The sequence below is a fragment of the Procambarus clarkii genome, chromosome 55 (assembly GCF_040958095.1).
Source record: "Procambarus clarkii isolate CNS0578487 chromosome 55, FALCON_Pclarkii_2.0, whole genome shotgun sequence".
NCBI lineage: Eukaryota > Metazoa > Arthropoda > Malacostraca > Decapoda > Cambaridae > Procambarus > Procambarus clarkii.
In genome coordinates, this window is record NC_091204.1 from 26081369 (window position 1) to 26100779 (window position 19411).

At 40.5% G+C, this 19411-nt stretch overlaps 1 protein-coding gene across 6 annotated transcripts in view; it reads left to right on the plus strand.

Moving 5' to 3' along the window:
• Positions 1 to 19411, plus strand: part of LOC138352916 (uncharacterized) — a 230529-nt gene that overhangs the window by 6418 nt on the left and 204700 nt on the right. For 2 of the 6 annotated variants that reach the window (XR_011222988.1, XM_069305565.1), the window contains exon 1: positions 1048 to 1311. The exons of 2 other annotated variants lie outside the window; for them this stretch is intronic. The gene's annotated coding sequence lies outside the window, so the exon portion shown is untranslated. Of the gene's footprint in view, positions 1 to 1047; positions 1312 to 9464; positions 9536 to 19411 lie in introns of those variants that run through there. 2 more of the 6 variants (XR_011222990.1, XR_011222991.1) reach the window with 2 other exon arrangements.

Sequence of the window (19411 nt, forward strand, 5' to 3'; positions counted from 1 at the left end):
CAACGATAATTTTTCATTGTTGTTGTTGATCTTAAGTCCCCATGTTTGAAACTTGGGTTCCCCCTGTAAGCCCGGTAGTACAGTCCAGGGTCCCGATAGTACAGTCCAGGGTCCCGGTAGTACAGTCCAGGGTCCCGGTAGTACAGTCCAGGGTCCCGGTAGTACAGTCCAGGGTCCCGGTAGTACAGTCCAGGGTCCCGGTAGTACAGTCCAGGGTCCCGGTAGTACAGTCCAGGGTCCCGGTAGTACAGTCCAGGGTCCCGTTAGTACAGTCCAGGGTCCCGGTAGTACAGTCCAGGGTCCCGGTAGTACAGTCCAGGGTCCCGGTAGTACAGTCCAGGGTCCCGGTAGTACAGTCAAGGGTCCCGGTAGTACAGTCCAGGGTCCCGGTAGTACAGTCAAGGGTCCCGGTAGTACAGTCAAGGGTCCCGGTAGTACAGTCCAGGGTCCCGGTAGTACAGTCCAGGGTCCCGGTAGTACAGTCAAGGGTCCCGGTAGTACAGTCAAGGGTCCCGGTAGTACAGTCCAGGGTCCCGGTAGTACAGTCCAGGGTCCCGGTAGTACAGTCCAGGGTCCCGGTAGTACAGTCCAGGGTCCCGGTAGTAGAGTCCAGGGTCCCGGTAGTACAGTCCATCACAAGTCAACAATTTGGACGATGTCAATCCGGACACTTTCTTCAAAAGGTCAGATGTAATACGAACGAGGAGCAACGGGTTCAAGCTCAACAAGCCACAATGTAGGACAGAAAACAGGAGAGGCTTTTTCACCCGTATGGATGTAAACCCGTGGAACAGCCTACCCGCCAAGGAGTAGGTAAGGTAAACACCAAAACTCTACTGGGTTTTAAAATACAGATAGAAAAGATCATCCAGGCAAATGGGTAGGACCTTTGACAAGCCGCCAACTTCCTGTCCTCGTTGAGGCCACCAGTATTAGTGGCTCTCAGGTTAAACGTCAGCAAAGATCAGTATACCTTACCTGAATAGAATCTGAATCTGAATCAGTAACCAAAGAAAATGGGAAGAGACGTGGCGGGTAAGCGAGCGAGCGAGTGACGTCATCACAACAAAGGTTGCTATAGACGTCTCCACGACTCTTGAAGTTCGCCTGTCTTAAAGACCTGTGTCCACAATACCCGCCAAATTGTCCCTCCCACAGTACTCTCAGGACACTTATGGCAGTGTAAGTGTGTGGTGAGGCCACACCACTGAAGACATTGAGGATATACCACGAGGGAAAGACAAAACTGTTGAAGGAAAGAGTCACTGGCTCCACCTGACCACCTTGTTCCTCGCACTCTCATCATCCTCCGTAAGTACTGGAGTACTTTCTGCTCCACCATTGTCTTACACCTCAACACGCAATTTTTGGGGCGTGGAAATAGGCCTATGGAATTGTTGGGGTGTGGACATTGACCTATGGCAGTGTTGGGGTGTGGACATTGGCCTATCGAATATGATAATTTTTATAATAATAATAATAATAGAGAAAATCTACTGGGACTGTGTGGTGTTGCAAACCCACGACCAAGGCATTGCCAGCTGCATACTCTACCACTGTACCACCACTGACTTCCTAAAAGTCTTACAATCAGATTTCTACTGATATCACAGGAAGTCCTGAAGCCAGTCCAAATTTTACGCAAGACCCCCCCCCCCCCCAAGCACTCAGGTGAAGGGATAAAGTGTTGTAGTTGAACACTGTACGCCCAACTTCAGATACTACACTGAAAATCGCACTAAGGAGATATACATCAATGAACGATCCACTGGGGCTGTGAGGTGACGCAAACATTGCAGGTTCGCATCGCCTCACAGCCCGAGTGAATTTTCTCATTGATGTATATCACGTTAGTGTGATTTTCTGTGAGTAAATAATAATAATAATATTAATACAGTAATAATATTATTATTTATTCAAAAGAGTGTGTACAAAGAACATAAGAGTAATAAATTAATAAATCCACAAGGGCCATGACGAGGGTTCGAACCTACATCCGAGAAGATCCCAGACTCTCCTTAACCACTTAACTGCGCCAACCGAGAATACTCGGTTTGATTTTTTCGTACCCCTTCTAAATGTGTGCGAGGTTGGTTGTGTACGAAATGGACTCTTAGGACCTCCAGTGAGAGGTAGCCATCTTGGAAAAAATTCCCCTTATGCCCTAGGGCTGCTGGCTGGGTTAGTACTGAGTGAGCAACCATGAGTGGCGCACGCACCTCTGGCTCCCAAACACCTGTCCGACGCGGAGTTGAAAGATCGCGCTTTGTCGGTGAAATTCAAGCCTTAATGTTTGAAGAATATAAGGGGTATAATATTTGTGAAGCTAGGTGCAATAAGAACCTAACACAAAGGTCAGATGCAAGTGATCCAGCACCTATGAGGACAATACAGCGAGCGTATCCAGTTGTAGCTCTGAGCGCCACCCTTGCCCACCTATGCTATCTCCAATTTATTTAGATGATACATAGATGAATCGTTTTCTGTGTTCAGTGATGATAGATCTGATACAAGTAGCATAGATAAACAGTGTTAGCGGCTTCCATGGTTGTGTTTTCCATAGATATTTTCAAGAATAGCTGAATCTCTTCTTTACTGATAGACACTCTTTGAGGCTGGCTGAATCTCTTCCAGACTGACGGACACTCTTTGAGGCTGGCTGAATTTCTTCCTGTGTGGGACCTTACAAGGCGATCTTTTTGCGACTACCTTACAAATTGATCTTTCCCTGTAATCTTTGCAAGACTACCTTATGTTTTACAAGCTTGGCTACATACCACCTACAGGTACTAATGCCAAGGGTGTACATGAGTGCGTTATTTGCAAGCACACAGAACAAAGAAACAGGAAGCAAAATTCTATCTGTACCTGGTGCAACGAGAGCGAAGTCGCACTGTGTACCCTGGACTACTTCGTTGATTATTACTCACTTCCGAAGTACTGAGTGTGTAATACAGTGTGTTACTGTGTAGTGTGTGAAACTGTACATATTGTAATTTTAGTGAATTTTTAACAAATATTATTGCGACAATAAACATTTATTGTGGACACATTGCTGACACATGTATCACAGTTTCATGGAACATTATGAACATTCTACTGTATACATATTGTAAAGGATACAAATATGCATCATATACGATAAAAAAACAAAATAAAACCGCATTGGAAATACATAAAACAGATAATGGAAAATATATTTGTGCCAACATCTGGTGCTTGAATGGCCCGGGCGACCGTGTCTGGGCATGTCACGCACGGGCGACCAGCCCCTGATGACATCACAACGCACCTTGTCCACGTCCCCAGAGCCAAAGTAAGTGGAATTTGGTATTTATTTTTACATAGACATGTTCTGGGAAGGAAATTTATCATTTTACTAAGAAAAAAGAACTTTTAGGGAACACTTTATTTCATGCGCACGAGGAATTTCACAATAAACTCGGCGCAGCATGGTGGTTAATCGACTGAGCTACGACATGGATAAGAATTGCAACCGAGAAATCAACTTGACCTACCACCGATCCTGCAGTCTCTCCGAGACACAAACTAGGTTTTTACACAATTCCCCCATGCACCTGAGCTCTGTCAATAAGCTGTTCTACCTCTTCGCCTTTCCTTCATTACACACTCGCGGACGTAGATTTGAACGTTCATCACGGCTCTTGTGGATTTGTTAATTTCAAACTTGAAATGAAACAAACTCATTTCAAATTTGTTCATATCAAACCTACCTGTACTATCAAAAATATTTGAAAAAATTATCTACAAACAGCTGTACTCCTACCTCGTAAAATTCGACATACTTGGCTCCTGTCAGTTTGGCTTCCGTTCCCAAAAGAGTACTAACGACGCAATTATTAGTCTCCTTGATATAAATTACTCAGCCCTTGACAAAAATGAGTTTCCGATTGGACTCTTCATTGACCTGAGAAAGGCCTTTGATACTGGTAATCACAACTACCTCTTATGTAAACTGCATCATTATGGAATCCGAGGCCATGCCCTGCACTATATACAATCCTATCGTAGTGATAGACACCAATGTGTAGCCATCAACGATATAACTTCCACTCTACCAATAACCATTGGGGTGCCACTGGGCAGCATCTTGGGACCTCTCCTATTTCTTATATACATCAATGGTCTGCCTGATGTCACCAACATTCTGAAACCTACATTGTTTGCTGATGATACTACCCTCATCTGCTCTAACCACAAAACACATACACTAAATAATGCTGTTAATAATGAACTAAAAAAAAGTTCACTTATGGATGTCAACCAACAAACTAACACTTAACATAGAAAAGACCTACTACATCTTATTTGGAAGCAAATCAACAAATGCAATTCAGCTTCAGATAGACAATGTTATCATTAGTAATAAAAATGATGGAAATTTTCTTGGCCTATTCCTAGATAAGAGACTCGACTTCAGCACCTACATACAACACATAACTAAGAAAGTCTCTAAAACAGTTGGTATGCTCTCCAAAATCAGATACTATGTACCTAACTCTGCTCTCATCTCACTATATTATACACTAATCTATGCCTATCTTAATTATGGTATCTGTGCATGGGGTTCAACCTGCAAACCACCTCTGGTCCATCATCCCCCAGCAAAATCTGCTATCAGAATAATAACAAATTCTGTTTTCAGACAACACTCAGCCCCCTGTTTAACGCCCTAAACATGCTAAACATAATCTCACTCCACACATTCTCTTGTGTCAACTACATTTACAAAACCCTGTTCTTAAATGCAAATCATGTTCTGAAACTCTCCCTGGACAGATATAATAGGACCCATTATCACCACACCAGAAATAAGTATATCTTTGATATCCCCAGAGTCAAACTTAATCTGTGCAAACAATCTTTGCAAATAAAGGGACCCAGTCTATGGAACTCACTCCTAATGAATTGAAAAATGTCCAGCTTTTGCATCATTCAAAAACAAAACTTAAAAAGTACTTAATTTCATCTTCATAGTTTTCTACCTTGTTGCTTTAAAATTGCACTGTATCTAGTGCTACCCAATCCCCCAATCTTCATGTACCCAGTCCATACAACTTTACCATTGTGATCATTGCTGTCTTATTATATGTGCTTTCAATTTGCTGTATGGTGCCTATTAATCTTCGTTTAAATTACCAATCAAGCTGTCAATGCAATCAGTCTGTACTTTAATATACCAATGTGCTTTAATATTCCTACTAATCTCTCTCATCTCATTTTTTTTTTCTTTCTTGCAATGTATCTGTTATCATTTTATTAATTCTGCTAGAATTTACCTACTTAAAATTATCTGTTAGATTAAGGACCTGCCCGAAATGCTGCGCGTACTAGTGGCTTTACAAGATTGTAAATACCATGCTATGTATTCTCACAAACCCAATGTACCTTCTTGTATTTAAATAAATAAATAAATAAATAAATAATAAATAAATAAATTTGATGCATCACACTATTGTGATTTCTATGTGTATTGTTCAATTGAAGGGACAGCAGTTACACATACTGTACTAATGAAGTCACTATTACGCAAAGCGTTTCGGGCAAAATTAATAGTAATATCGAAATTTTTTAATTAATATTGTGATGGGGTAAAACACTTAATACTATAAGAGAAGTAAGTTAACAAAATGATAATGTTCAAGGAAAATAAAAAATTAATACAAAGGTGATGAATAAGGATGACAAGCATTTATTTATTTATTTATATACAAGAAGGTACATTGGGGGTTAAGAGAAAATATAGAAATGAAGTTGATTTTACATTCTTGTAAAGCCATTAGCACGCATAGAGTTTCGGGGAAGTCCTTAAACTAACAGATAATTTTAAGTAGATAATTTACAGTAAAATTGACAAAAAATGTGTACAGGTACTTTACAGCCTTATTTTACAGGTACAGAGTATAGTCAGAGTACAGGCATAGATTATTACATTATGGAGTCAGTAGTTCTAGCAACAGTACAGTAGTTTATATACATTAATTACAGAATGGAAATACAAGGTGTAATTTAGAACTACTCCTCATGACATTTTCTTGGAACTTATCAGAACATAGAGTAACATAAACATACTAGATTTTAAGTTTAATAGGGTCAATGGGGTGATTGTGCTGTCAATCTGCTGTATGGTGTCTATTAATCTTGTTTAAATTACCAATCAAGCTGTCAATGTAATTAATCAGAGCTTTAATATACCAATGTGCTTTAACCCTTAACATGCTTGGGGTCTAATATCCTGCCATCCCCACAGGCGCATGTCATTTTGAAAAAAAAAAAATTATTTTTTCTTTCTAACCCAGTAAACTGCGCGGCCCGGTCGAGGACCGGGCCGCGGGACACTAAAGCCCCGAAATCATCTCAAGATAACCTCAAGAAGATAACCATTCTTGTAAAGCCACTAGCACGCATAGTGTTTCGGGACCATATACATCATATTTTGGGAGCATATACGACAGGACCTGATGGCAAAGTTCAGTTTCTCAAATTTGCTCTAATGCTTTCCAATTTTTTGTGCATACTAGCAAATCCTACAACTTTGTCTAAATGATCACAAACGTAACTTAAAAAATAAGAAATTAAAAAAATAATTATAAAATTGAATATTGAGAACATCAGATTTTGAAATCCGCTGCAAAAATATAAACTATCACCAATTATTCCTTTGGTGTTATTATGCTCTCAGAGTAGTATATGATCTTCATTTTCATAGATTTAGAATGTATGTTTTCAGTTTAGTTTACTGTAAAAAAAATTGTCAATGTGGCATTTGAATTATACGCCAAACCTAGAAAAAAAATTGATAACTCCAAACATTTAGGGTTTGGGAAAAATCCATTCAATAGGATTGTAAAAGAGACAGCTGTGCACATTATTTAGAAAAATGGTGAGAATCGGTCAGAAACTGGATTTTTTAAAACTGACTCAAAGTTGAAACTCTAGTTTTAGAGATAATTGAAGTTGAAGTTATCGACAATGAATAATTTAGTTCTTATTCATTAATTTACTTATATGTTTTATTAAAGGTTGTTTGGCATTCTTACTCGAATATGTGAAACTTTTAGGTCAATGTGTGTTGTAATAATGTCAAGAATAAATACCCCCCCCCCCGAGAAATAAAATATAGGGATTAAGGGGATAAAAATGTATTCTGTATAAAAGTTATAAAGCCCTAATCTGGTCCCTAATCATCAAAACTGCCTAAAGATACAAAGAAAATAGAATTTGAAATCTGAAAAACTGTCAAAAAATTCAGTCCCAAGTTCTGCCAGTTGTGACTGATTTATTTGATGACCAATTTCATTCTATCTTGACATAGTTAGGGATGGGTATGCACTCTCCAGGATGTAGAGGTTACAACAAAATCTGATAATAAACAAAGGAGAAAAAACAAATCTCCTCCCCCCCAAAAAAAAAATTGGACATTTGTGAAAGTAACAGATATTATCATTAGGCAATGCATTTTTATGATATATAACAAAATAGAGCATGACAACATACTCATTATTATTGGTATTATTATGTATTAATCAGCAATGCTATACAGGCACCAGCTGCATATCCACTTTGTGGACACTTCTTGCTACTATTCGTCTTTGTGCATTAGACAAATGCTTGCAGCTCTTTATTACTGCATTATCCCTCAGTTCCAGTTAAATGGAGCGTGTCTCCTTGCCAACAAAATGTTATTTAAAAAAAAAAAAATTTAAATACATTTCTGAAAATATTGGGATGAAACTTTCATGACGCTTAAGCTGTGCATGGCATACATATACAACAGGACCTGATGGCAAAGTTCAATTTCTCAAATTTGCTCTAATGCTTTCCAATTTTTTGTGCATACTAGCAAATCCTGCAACTTTGTCTAAATGATCACAAACGTAACTTGAAAATTACGAAAATAAATAATAATTATAAAAGTGAATATTGAAAACTTCAGATTTTGAAATCAGCTGCAAAAATATAAACTATCACCAATTGTTCATTTGGTGTTGTTATGCTCTCAGAATAGTATAGGATCTTCATTTTCATAGATTTAGAATATATGTTTTCAGTTTAGTTTACTGTAAAAAAAATTGTCAATGTGGCATATGAATTATGCGCCAAATTTAGAAAAAAAGGATAACTAATCGTTTAGGGTTTGTGAAAAGTCCATTGTAATAGGATTGTAGAACAGACAGCTGTGCACATTATTTGTAAAAATGGTGAGAATTGGTCAGAAACTGGATATTTTTTAAGCTGATTCAAAGTTGAAACTCTAGTTATTTAGATAATTGAAGTTATCGACAATGAATAAGGTAGTTCTAATTCATTAATTTACTTGTATGTTTTAATAAACGTTGTTCGACATTCGTACTCGAGTATGTGAAAGTTGTAGGTCAATATGTGTTGTAATGATGTCAAGAAAAAATAACCCCCCAAAAAACAAAATATGGGGGTAATTATAATGATTTATGGGATAAAAATGTATACTTTATAGAAGTGATAAAGCTCTAATCTGGTCCCTAATCATCAAAACAGCCTAAAGAGACAAAGAAAATAGAATTTGAAATCTGTGAAAAACTCAGTAAAAAAAAATTCAAAGTCCAAGTTCTGCCAGTTGTGACTGATTCATTTGGTGATCAATTTCATTCTATCTTGACATAGTTAGGGGATGGGTATGCACTCTCCAGGATGTAGAGGTTACAACAAAATGAGATAATAAACAAAGGAGACAAAAAAATGGACATTGGTGAAAGTAACAGATATTAACATTAGGCAATGCATTTTTATGATATTTAACAAAATAGAGCATGATAACATACTCATTATTATTGGTATTATTATGTATTACTCAGCAATGCTATACAGACACCAGCTGCATATCCACTTTGTGGACACTTCTTGCTACTATTCTTCTTGTTTGTACATTGGACAGTGCTTGCATCTCTTTATTACTGCATTATCCCTCAGTTCCAGTTAACAGGAGCTGTTCTCCTTATCAACAAAATGTTCTCCTTTTTAAAAAAAATTGTCTAAAATACATTTCTGAACATATTGGGATGAAACTTTCATGACACTTAAGCCAATAAGTTGGAGATTTGTTTAACATTTAATATTAATTTTCACATAATTCAAATATTTTTTGCCCAGCCCCAGCTTTTACAGCCCAGGCTGTAGCAGCTTTAGGGTTAATGCACATGGTTTGTATTACGTAGGCTGTTAGAGAGGGGGGGGAGGCAGCCGAGAACCTGCCCATACCCCCTTCCCCTTTCCTGCCCACCCTCCTTACTCCTGCCCACCCTCCTTATTCCTGCCCAGCCTCCTTACTCATGCCCACCCTCCTTACTTTTGCTCAAAGTATAATACCTAAAAAAAATTATTTAATTTTTCTAAATATTTACTGTGTTTTGGTGGGAAAAATTTAGTCATAGAAACCTTAAATTTGTTTTATTTTGCCTTAATAGGTAACACTGCTTCCAGTCTCTGCTCGGCTACCCAGGACGATAGCAAACACAACTCTTGCCCATTAATGATGGTAAGGACAATTTTATTCTTACTGTACTACCAGTGTGTGTGTTTATCATGTTGATGTCGATATCCAGTGATTGTGAGTGTATTAATCAAGATATTTTCATTAACTAGTGTATTAATGTTGGTGTTGTCATTTACCAGTGATGACGAGTGTATTAATTATAATCATTACCCAGTGATGGTGAGTGTATTAATCATATTGGCATTACCCAGTGATGTTGAGTGTATTAACCCCTTAACTGCGTTGCCTCCAAATATGACACCCCCGCAGTGCGCAGGAAATAAATTCTCTGGAATTTTTTGTTTAAAGTGTCAAAAACCCTTCCCTGAATATGGGTATGTAAAAAAAAAATCGAAATTGTACTTACTTTGGCTGCTATGGGGTCCATAAGTTGGGGCGTGACGTCATCATTCGCCCGTGACGTACGCTCCCGGGGCCAGTAGGGCGTGGGGCGCGCGAGTTGACGCAAATATATTTTTTTTCATATTTTGCGCACAGTTCCAAATACATTTTATTTGTTTTTACGTGCTAATTCTATGTATAAAGAACACGTACACTATATTATGGCAGTAAAACATCCGTACTGTCCGAAGAATCTGTGTTACGTGCAAGACACATGTGTACACGTATGTTGCACATATTTACCATGTATCATGCTAATTTATGTATATATACAATCTATTTACACACTATACACTGTCACACAGTATATACATTCACCATCAACATACACAGAACTCCTTGAGTGTGAGCAGCCACACCCAGCCAGCCAGTCCTCCCTTATTCCTCCAACATCGTACTTACTATCACCACCCCTCCCACCATACTGTTATTCACACCAATGTTTCAGGTTCATTTATGTATATTTACAACACATTTACACACTCTGCACTGTCACACACCATAAACACACTCAGAACTCAGCGAGTGTGAGCTGCCACACCCAGCCAGCCAGTCCTCCCTCTCTCCTCCAACATCGTACTCGCCATCACCCCTCCTCCCACCATACTCTTACTGTTTATATTACACTATTTACATATGTTATGTATACCTATCTACATGTTTTATTCACCAGAACTATGCAAGTAAGCCGGTATTGTGTCCTAACAGTACAGTTGCTACCATACACTGCATGAGAAATCACACAGCAGATGACGCTGCGATTACGACGTCACCTCCCTCACAAAAATAGCTCCTCCCAAAATACTCTTGTTGCTGTTATTATACTATATACACACACTGTATATACCCATGTACATATGTGTTCCCCGTAGTGAACCACTAAGCTAGTATGGTGAGCAAAACAAGATTGGCTCCCGCACACAGTGGAGGCTACCTCAATTCTCTCCCTCCCTCCCTCACCAAAATTCCTCCTTCCACAATACTACACACAATGCTAATTATAGCCACAATCCTGGTCACTAATTCCTGTAAATGAATAATTGACCACACGTTTATTTTGAAAAGGAACCTAAGAAGTCATTTGAAGATTCCAAATGGACGAAATAATGCTGTGGTGCTGTGAACATCGTGAACAGCATTGAATCACTGATATTTGAACAATTGTTCCAGGTCATTATCACACTCAGGCTCTTCTATAATACTATCATGGCTAAATAATACAGATTATATATATATTTTGACATTATTAGGCGATGCTGTGGTCACACGCTGAACAGCAGTGCTGTGCACTCATACTGCATGCGCCGGCCTTGGTTGCTCACTCACTACTGAGGCTCCAACACCCAGGAATGTGGACCACGATTTTTTTTTAAAGATGGCGTTGTTTACAAGAGCCCTGAGGAAGCTGATGTGAGCCCCACGTAGCCGCGGGAGTTTTGAATGGAACGTGAAAAATAAAAATACCCGGAGGCGCGTTGCGCAAACCAGACGTGGGCCTGCAGGCGCATTGCGCAGTTTAAGGGTTAACCCTTGTGTTGCTAAGGGCTATTTGCACCTTGTCACCCACAGGTGCATAACAAAAAAGAAAAAAAAATTGTTTCCTAACCTGTTAATTTGTGTTCCCTGACCACAAGAGAGAAAAAAATTAATCGTACATACAAATGGCATAAATGAAGTCGACAATATGAGCGATGACGTCACACCCTGCATGCTTGCTCATGCAAGGTGCGGCCCAGAGGCATCGCGCGCAGTCTTCAAGCAGCCAGAATTGCTACGAATTTATTTTCGCGGCATTATTTATAGTGTCTACGCATATTTTATCACAAATATTCACTAATTGTGTTGCATATAATGTTACTTCATGTTCAATGGTAATAAAATGCTGCATACATTGAGTATACACATGCGCACAAAAATGTTTCCCATTATGCCATATAATATGTATTCACGTTGTTCATTATTATATTTACACACACACATGCACACACTATTTACAGGTTTTTGTAATATTATTGCACATTTAAGAAGTCTTGGAGAGAGTGGTAGGCAATTGAAGCAGTTGACAGCACATAATGGAACTGCTCACGCTTCACACCATGTTTGCACATGTTTACGTTTCTGATCTCTTTTTTTTTTGTTCTACAAACTAAGCAATCACGCTTGTCTATTGCATGCTTTCCAGCTGGTGGCAAATGTTTTAGGTCTGTGTCCTTGAATGACCTCCATGTGAGCGTTCCTGGGTGTAGCAGCATGCTGCAACACTGGGTTCATGATGGGTCTTTGTATGCCAGGAACATCTTTGCCAAACTTTGCTAATAACTGTGTCCCAAGTTGTAAAAGCAAACGAACGGAAACTTGGTTTACGTCAAGTTTTCACCAGATACTGTACATATAATAGCTATTCAGCATGCTTATGTCAACAAGACGGAAAAACACTTTTTCGTCCACTTTAATGTTTTCTGCACACACTCGACAGTGCCCACCATCATGTCAGATTTATCAACCAAACGCATGTTGATATTATAGTCAAGAACACAATCTGGCTTATATACTGGTTCTTGCGTTACTCAGTTCACCTTGCCACTGTTCATCATTGTACCATCACGAACGGTTGTCAGCAAGTTCACTTCTCCTTTGTCTTTCCATGTAACTGAGCGTATTTGATCACTTTTTCTTAGCTGGCAGTCATAAACTTCAAGTTTATTGTTAAACACTGGCATTTCCCATACTTCTTGGCTTTACTGTACCAAACAATCCAGTTCTATTTTAAATCAAGAACCTAGCTGGCAAGGGACTTGTATAGCAGTTATCCGTGTATAAAATGTGGCCCTTGTTCATCCATGGTACCATCAGTGACTTCACCACACTACCTGAGAAACCATGTTGGTCGTTACCGGGAATGTCTACATCGCTACCAGAATACAGAATCGTGTGTAACACGTATCCTGTTTCACAGTCACGAAGAACAAAGAATTTCAATCCAAATCTGTTGCGTTTGGAGGGAATATACTGCTTGAATGCAACACGTCCTCTGAAAAGCACAAGGGAATCGTCAATCACCAGCTTCTGTGCTGGTACATAGAAATCTCTGAACTTTCCAGTCACTTCATTCATATAGTGTCTGACTCTCCAAAATCTATCATCCTCTGTCCGGTCCTCATTACTTGCAAAATGAAGACACCTGAGGAGTCTGAAACCTGTCTCGGGACATATATTTCCCGAAGAAAGGTGTTGGAATAGTCTGGTCTTTGCTCCAATAATCTGTGATAGCGTGTTTGACACAATGTTTCATCAACATACATATTGCCAAAAATACATACATTTCACCTACAGTAGAGTTTTTCCAATGCTGCAATCGTGAATATTCTGTTATCTCTTTTCCAATGAGATGAGTCGCATGAAAGTTCATTTGGTGTACATTATATTCCATGAGCGGCTCATCATAAAATGCTCTAAAGTAATCCATTTCACACATGTCCTCACCATTATCAGGGAAAAGGTCTGTAATCCCAACTTCTTTATTGCCAAAGCCAGGAATTAGAGGAATAAAATCGTCACTATCACTCCACACAAGGACACCTGGGGTCCTGCGAGGTGCAACAGTGGCACGACAGCGAAGAAGCGTTGTATACCGTGGACCAGGAGCTGTAGCCCGTCTACACAAAGTACGGCCGCTATGTGAACGTGAGGTGAAATCACGTGAACATGAGGGTCTTGGTTCCTCATGTGGTGCCATACGGCAGCGCTTGGCTGGGCGAGACGCTGCTGATGTGACAAGTTTCTCGCCTGGTATCACCACTGGTACTAGCAACAGGCACGGTAACACTATGCTCTGAATCCACTTCACTAAAACCAGAAAATGAATCACCTTCCTCTGACTCGTTGTCCAAAATATCCTCATACTCTAAATAAGCACAAGAACTGTGTGGTCGTGGGTGAATTGGAGTAGACACTGGGCGAGGAGGCATAGGTGAGCATGTATGCCTCGCCGTGGGAGGAGGCTGTATCTCATATTCACTGTCTGTGCTACTATCATCGGTCAATTGTCTGTAGTCCTTATCAATGTCAGGGTCATCAAAAATCACTGTCCTCACCATCAGAAAATAATTCACTAGTTATTTGCTCTTGAGTAAGTGATTGCGTGGTGTGTGCGCGGGAGGCGTTTGGCTGTGCGCTTGCCATGGTGACCGCTGGGTAATTGGGGCCTCCCATGCATTGGTAGCGTGAGCTGGTTTTTTTTTTTACAAAATGGCAGCTGGTTTACTATAGCCCCTAGGCAGCATATGGGGGCCCCCCTACCCCGATGGCCATTCAAATCTTGTGTGGTATTCCATCACGTCATATGACATCATGCACAATTTATAGCAAGTTACTCAACACATCATAGGACGTGTTGTGCAGTTTAAGGGTTAATCATGGTGTTATTACCCAGTTATGTTGAGTGTATTAACCCTCTGAAATGCAAATAGCACATAATATTGCTCAATCAGGGGTGCGCATAACACCTTAACCACTGCACTGCGCAAAACGACAAATGCCATTCGCCAATTACTGCGCCAACTGACAAAAGTATTTTTTATTTCTTTGTATACGGTCGAAGCACGCTCGCGGTAGGTTGGGTACAAAATGGACTCTTAGGACCTACTGTGAGAGGCAGCCATCTTGGAAAAAAATTCCCAGAATGTCGTAGGGCTGCTGGCTGGGTTAGTACTGAGTGAGCAACAATGAGTGGCACACGCGCCTCTGGCTCCCAAACACCTGTCCAACACGGCGTTGACTTGGGTACAAGATGGATTCCTGAGGTGTTTGCCAGATTTAAAAAAATTCCCAGCATTCCCCACGGTCATGGGCAGGCTCATATTCAAGGTAGCAACCATGTCGTATTCATCCATATCAAGCTCCCAGCCCTAGTCGGCCTTGTTTTCAAGAAAACATCATTTGATGTTGGAATAGAAAGGCATATTGCTTGAAGATGAGCATGCCAGTGATTTTGATAACCCAAATCTGGAAAAAGACCTAACACAGGTGTCTGCTACTAGTGATATGGATATTGAAGTGAACGATGTGGAGAGTGTGTACAGTACACAGCTCTCACAGCCCTGCCATGCCGGACTAGGTCATCACCATCAGTGGAACAACACAAATGAATTTTTGTATGTTCCACTGAACATTTAGTGCCAAATGCAATTCACTTGGACCATCCGGGAATTCGTTAGAGCGTGGTCTGTTAGAGCAGGGTCTGTTAGAGCGGGGTCTGTTAGAGTGATGATGCACTGTATTTGAAAAGAAAAAATGCAAGAGTAGAGAAGTGATTGTAAATATTATTCAGCAGATATGTAAGTAATAACATTTAGCAGATACTGTATATAAGTAATAAAGTTTACCAGATATGAAAGTAAAAATAATAAAGAACAGAAGAGTGGGAAATTAGATAATTAATCAAATTAATATTTCTAGAGTAAACGAATTGAGATTCAAATAATTAATCAAATGAAATACAAATAATTAGCTAAATTAAGAATTACAATAATATTGTAATACATGAATATTATACGGTAATAATACAAGATGGGCAAGGATATGCAATATAAACAGGCAATACACAGGCAAAAAAAAAAAGAAGAGAACAAAGAATTAGACAATTAGATTAAGATTATGAATAAATAAATGGATTCAGATTCAAAATAATTAATAAAAAAGGAAACATAATTAATCAAATTAAAAATTCAGTAATCTCTTAACCCTCAAACCGCTAGGGGCCCAAATGGATTAAACACCCACAGGCGCAACAAAAAAAAAAATCCAAAAAAATTCTTTCGTCTGATAGAAGTGTTAATTTTTGTTCCCTGATCACGGAAAAAATAACAAAAAAATCGTAGGTGGCATATTTTAGCCGCAATAGGGTAGGGAAGTCTGACAAAAAAGGGGTGTTAGCAGAGCCTTCGCCAGACGAGGTCTACTCCGCTCGAGCTGTCAGGCGGCAGTTGCCACAAATATATTATTATCTAATTATTTCAATGTGTCTGATTGATTTTTTCTGAGTTTTATTGCAGTAATATTATTCAATACAGTGAATTGTGATATATTTATATAATAAAATGTGTGAACCATCGCTGTACTCAAAATTATGGTGTGCATATTAGTGATTCAATTATTATGTTCATAAAACAATAAACAAATAATTTTGCTGTTGTTACACTATATACACAGGTTATTTGTAAGTATTTGCATGTTTTGTTCACCATAACAAACCACTAAGTTGGTATTGTGAGTCAAAGAGCAACGAGGAGTGACTGCCACACACCAGCCAGCCACTCCCTCCCGCAACGACACCTCACTCGCCCTCATTCTCCTCCCACAATACTGTTTTTGCATTTATTCACTATACACAGACGTTATATATAAGTATTTACATTTTTGTTCATAATAACTGTACATCTAAGCTTTTATGGTGAGTAAAGACACGAAGACGTAGCTACTCACACAGTCAGCTGGTGACGGCCGCCCTCAAGGCCAGACGCACTAATATTTCTCCTCCAACACATTATATATAAGTATCTACCTGTTTTATTCACCATACCTGTACAAATAAGCTGGTATGGTGCCCAAAGACCATAGTGGCCACCAGTAAACAACATGACAAGTCGTGCAGAGGATGCTCCTCCCTCACCAAAATGGCGGCTCCCAACCTCTTCCTCTTGCTGTTATCACACCCTAGTAGTAGGCATCCTTCAGTCTTGGGAGACTATGGAGTTGCGCCCTAGTTGTCAATCCTGGTGCAGCGTCTGGTGTGACTGATGAGGCCAATCCGAGAGTGGCAGTCCATCCCACACCGAGCACAAACGAAGTCCAATTCTGGTCTGTCTTCCTGGCTACCGGCCTTCCTTCTCTGTCTCTTTGCCTCCGATTCCTTGGCAAGTGACTCCTCGAACTTGGAGAGACCTCTTTGAACAGACTGCCCCCAGGCTGAACGGTCTGCAGCCAGTGTCTTCCACATAGCAAGATCGACGTCCATGGCTTTTAGGTCCCTCTTGCATACGTCTTTGTACCGTAGCTGGGGCATGCCTGTTGGATGCTTTCCCTGCATCAGCTTCACACCCTATACACACATTATATATAAGTATCTACATTAGTGTTCACCATAGCGAACCACTAAGCTGGTATGGTGAGTGCAGTCAATAAAAGAAGACCACACACAGTCAGAAGACGATGCCACCACTCTCCCTCCCACAGCCTTACTTCTTCCTCCATGGAGCACAGCACTAAATATCACCACAATCCTGCTATTATCAGAATCCTGGTCAGTTTTATCACAGTCAGGGGTCTTCTATAATACTATCATCACTAAATAATAGCAGGATCATATATATTATGGCATTTGTAGGCGATGCTGTGGTCAAGAGCTGAACAGCGGTGCTGTGAGCTCATGCTGCGTGCACCAGCCTTGGTGGCTTGCTCAATACTGACGCTCTCACACCCAAGAATGTTGGGCTAGATTTTTTCTAGGTGGCATCTGGCAACTATCAGTCATGGCTGTACTATAGCTGCCCCTATCCTAGGCGGGGCATTTAAATTATAGAGCTAGACACAAAAGCATACTTAAATGATGTGTGCGGTTTCGGTTTAGTCACTGATATCATATATATATATATATGATATGCGCGGTTTAAGGGTTCAGATTGTAATATAGTAATATCATATGGTAATAAGACAAGTTGGATAAGGGTATGCAATAGAAACAAACACATATGGGCTGGAAACACTGATGTACTTAAAGCTTAAGAATCCATTAACAATACTGGAATATTAGACAACAAACAAGACTAGTAGCTAATATTAATGGGCAGATATATAAGTGAGAAATTAAATTATTAATTTTTAATTCACAAAGTAATGAATTAAAGATTCAGATAATTTGACAAATTAAGAGTTCAAGGTTTATAACATTTTGGGAAATTGAAGTGTTAGTATCAACAGATAAATGGGTAAGTTGCAAATATTGTAAGGTAAGAATCTGATAACTAGACAAATTAAGCATTCAAAAAATTATTACATTTTATAAAATTGAAGTCATTGTAGTAATAGTTATAAGAGGGGTAAATTACATGAAATTGAAGCCAATAATATAAAAAAGAAGCATTTATTAATTAATATACCCCCCTCCCCGCTCAGCTCGTTGTCGCCGTGTGGGGGCTTCGTGGGCGGCTGCCGGAGTGTGATGCTCCTTAGGACAGTCCTCTGTCCTTTTCTAGCCTTGTGCTCCTGCTGCCGTCCTCTCCAATTCTGCTGGGCACCTTTTCCTTTTCCTTCTGTTTCGTTTTTCTCCCCCCTCTTCTCCTATCTGCTTGCCGTTTCCTGCCGACCTTTTGCTCGTTCTGGTTCTTCCATGGACTTCTTCTATTTTGACACCCAGGTGCTTGAGGAGGCATACTCATGCACCCGTAGAACTGCAGTACCCGACGTCGAGAGCGAGGGGAACCTTTTATTGTCAATCCCCACTTCGTCACTGAACCCGATTGTGGTGTTTGTGTGTTACTGAGGAAGTCTTGGTTGTAGGGTTGATGTAAAGTCATGACTTGGTTACTGACTTTAATACTTAATATGATTACATGACTAGTAGCTACCAAGCTTGGCGGGCGTCCTGTACGCTCTCTTGTTTACCTCCTCTCTCTCTCTGGCGTCCCAGCCGCCGCACATAGAAAACGGATGGTACCATTTTCTGTGAACATGACACCGATCTCGACGGACTGTCGGTTTCTTAAGGTGGCGTTTGTGGGGCGTATACTCACGACGCACCCCTAGGAGGCCCCGACAAGATCGGCGATAGCTTCTTGTTGGGTGTCCTGCCTCTAATTGTGGCTCCATGGTGGGTGTGGGGGCACATTCGTGAGTGAATTCTTCTTTTCGTCAAGATGATAACCCCTGTTTCGGCTGCTTCTGGCTTACCTTCTCAGGCTCGTGGGGTGGGCGACCAAGCCCCCGAGTCGGTCCGTATTGGAAGACCGGGCTCTGTAGCCTCCGCTGCATTGGGCCCCGACCTTGCTCCTCCTTTGGCCTCTCTGACTCCTTCCCCTGGCTCCCCTCCCTCCTCTGTGGTTGGGTCGAGCCCCAAGCCCCCTGTGGTGACTACCTCGTCCCCTGGTGCGGCTCCTTCTCTAGTTGTAACTACTGCGCCTTTTAACCCCTCTCTCTCTGGGGGTTCTCACCGCCGTCCTCGTCACGGCCGCCCTCGCTCGATTCCTTCCAGTTCTGCTACCTATCAAGCCTTGTTTGGTCCCGCTTCGTGGGCCAAATATTTTGATCTCCTCCCTCTTGATTCTGCGCCTCCTGACGATTTCTCCCTTCATCGACATCTCATTGATTCCGTGGATGCCTCCATTACTTTCAACCCCACTCGTCTCGGTACACGTGTCGTTGCTGCTCCTTCTCAGGATGCTGCTTCCCGCTTGGCTGCCTTATCCTGCCTTGGCGAGACCC